Below are 2671 nucleotides of genomic sequence, written 5' to 3'. Positions count from 1 at the left end.
GGTTAGGGTTAGGGTTATTTGGTTTAGTGTTAGGTGTAGGGTCAGGTTTATGGTTAGGGTTAGGGTTATTTGGGCTAGGGTTAGGGTTAGGGTTAGGGTTAGGGTTAGGGTTATGGTTAGTTGGGTTTGGGTTATGGTTAGGGTTATTTTGGTAAAGGTTAGGCTTATGGTTAGTGTTAGGGCTAGTTGGTTTAGGGTTAGGGTTAGGGTTATTTGGTTTAGGGTTAGGTTTAGGGTCAGGGTTAGGGTTAGGGTTAGGGTTATTTGGGCTAGGGTTAGGGTTAGGGTTAGGGTTAGGGTTATGGTTAGTTGGGTTTGGGTTATGGTTAGGGTTATTTTGGTAAAGGTTAGGCTTATGGTTAGTGTTAGGGCTAGTTGGTTTAGGGTTAGGGTTAGGGTTATTTGGTTTAGGGTTAGGTTTAGGGTCAGGGTTAGGGTTAGGGTTAGGGTTATTTGGGCTAGGGTTAGGGTTAGGGTTAGGGTTAGGGTTAGGGTTAGGGTTAGTTGGGTTAGGGTTATGGTTAGGGTTATTTTGGTAAAGGTTAGGCTTATGGTTAGTGTTAGGGCTAGTTGGTTTAGGGTTAGGGTTAGGGTTATTTGGTTTAGGGTTAGGTTTAGGGTCAGGGTTAGGGTTAGGGTTAGGGTTATTTGGGCTAGGGTTAGGGTTAGGGTTAGGGTTAGGGTTAGGGTTAGGGTTAGGGTTATGGTTAGTTGGGTTTAGGTTATGGTTAGGGTTATTTTGGTAAAGGTTAGGCTTATGGTTAGTGTTAGGGCTAGTTGGTTTAGAGTTAGGGTTAGGGATATTTGGTTTAGGTTTAGGTTTAGGGTCAGGTTTAGGGTTAGGGTTAGGGTTATTTGGGCTAGGGTTAGGGTTAGGGTTAGGGTTAGGGTTAGGGTTAGGGTTAGGGTTAGGGTTAGTTGGGTTTGGGTTATGGTTAGGGTTATTTTGGTAAAGGTTAGGCTTATGGTTAGTGTTAGGGCTAGTTGGTTTAGGGTTAGGGTTAGGGTTATTTGGTTTAGGGTTAGGTTTAGGGTCAGGGTTAGGGTTAGGGTTAGGGTTATTTGGGCTAGGGTTAGGGTTAGGGTTAGGGTTAGGGTTAGGGTTAGGGTTAGGGTTAGGGTTAGGGTTATGGTTAGTTGGGTTTAGGTTATGGTTAGGGTTATTTTGGTAAAGGTTAGGCTTATGGTTAGTGTTAGGGCTAGTTGGTTTAGGGTTAGGGTTAGGGGTATTTGGTTTAGGTTTAGGTTTAGGGTCAGGTTTAGGGTTAGGGTTAGGGTTATTTGGGCTAGGGTTAGGGTTAGGGTTAGGGTTAGGGTTAGGGTTAGGGTTAGGGTTAGTTGGGTTAGGGTTATGGTTAGGGTTATTTTGGTAAAGGTTAGGCTTATGGTTAGTGTTAGGGCTAGTTGGTTTAGGGTTAGGGTTAGGGTTATTTGGTTTAGGGTTAGGTTTAGGGTCAGGGTTAGGGTTAGGGTTAGGGTTATTTGGGCTAGGGTTAGGGTTAGGGTTAGGGTTAGGGTTAGTTGGGTTAGGGTTATGGTTAGGGTTATTTTGGTAAAGGTTAGGCTTATGGTTAGTGTTAGGGCTAGTTGGTTTAGGGTTAGGGTTAGGGTTATTTGGTTTAGGGTTAGGTTTAGGGTCAGGGTTAGGGTTAGGGTTAGGGTTATTTGGGCTAGGGTTAGGGTTAGGGTTAGGGTTAGGGTTAGGGTTAGGGTTATGGTTAGTTGGGTTTGGGTTATGGTTAGGGTTATTTTGGTAAAGGTTAGGCTTATGGTTAGTGTTAGGGCTAGTTGGTTTAGGGTTAGGGTTAGGGTTATTTGGTTTAGGGTTAGGTTTAGGGTCAGGGTTAGGGTTAGGGTTAGGGTTATTTGGGCTAGGGTTAGGGTTAGGGTTAGGGTTAGGGTTAGGGTTAGTGTTAGGGTTAGGGTTATGGTTAGTTGGGTTAGGGTTATGGTTAGGGTTATTTTGGTAAAGGTTAGGCTTATGGTTAGTGTTAGGGCTAGTTGGTTTAGGGTTAGGGTTAGGGTTATTTGGTTTAGTGTTAGGTGTAGGGTCAGGTTTATGGTTAGGGTTAGGGTTATTTGGGCTAGGGTTAGGGTTAGGGTTAGGGTTAGGGTTATGGTTAGTTGGGTTAGGGTTATGGTTAGGGTTATTTTGGTAAAGGTTAGGCTTATGGTTAGTGTTAGGGCTAGTTGGTTTAGGGTTAGTGTTATGGTTATTTGGTTTAGGGTTAGGTTTAGGGTCAGGGTTAGGGTTAGGGTTAGGGTTATTTGGGCTAGGGTTAGGGTTAGGGTTAGGGTTAGGGTTAGGGTTAGGGTTATGGTTAGTTGGGTTTGGGTTATGGTTAGGGTTATTTTGGTAAAGGTTAGGCTTATGGTTAGTGTTAGGGCTAGTTGGTTTAGGGTTAGGGTTAGGGTTATTTGGTTTAGTGTTAGGTGTAGGGTCAGGTTTATGGTTAGGGTTAGGGTTATTTGGGCTAGGGTTAGGGTTAGGGTTAGGGTTAGGGTTATGGTTAGTTGGGTTAGGGTTATGGTTAGGGTTATTTTGGTAAAGGTTAGGCTTATGGTTAGTGTTAGGGCTAGTTGGTTTAGGGTTAGGGTTAGGGTTATTTGGTTTAGGGTTAGGTTTAGGGTCAGGGTTAGGGTTAGGGTTAGGGTTATTTGGGCTAGGGTT

The sequence above is a fragment of the Sturnus vulgaris genome, unplaced genomic scaffold (assembly GCF_052056855.1).
Source record: "Sturnus vulgaris isolate bStuVul1 unplaced genomic scaffold, bStuVul1.hap1 Scaffold_521, whole genome shotgun sequence".
Classification (NCBI taxonomy): Eukaryota; Metazoa; Chordata; class Aves; order Passeriformes; family Sturnidae; genus Sturnus; species Sturnus vulgaris.
Note: the sequence above shows the minus strand (reverse complement) of the source record.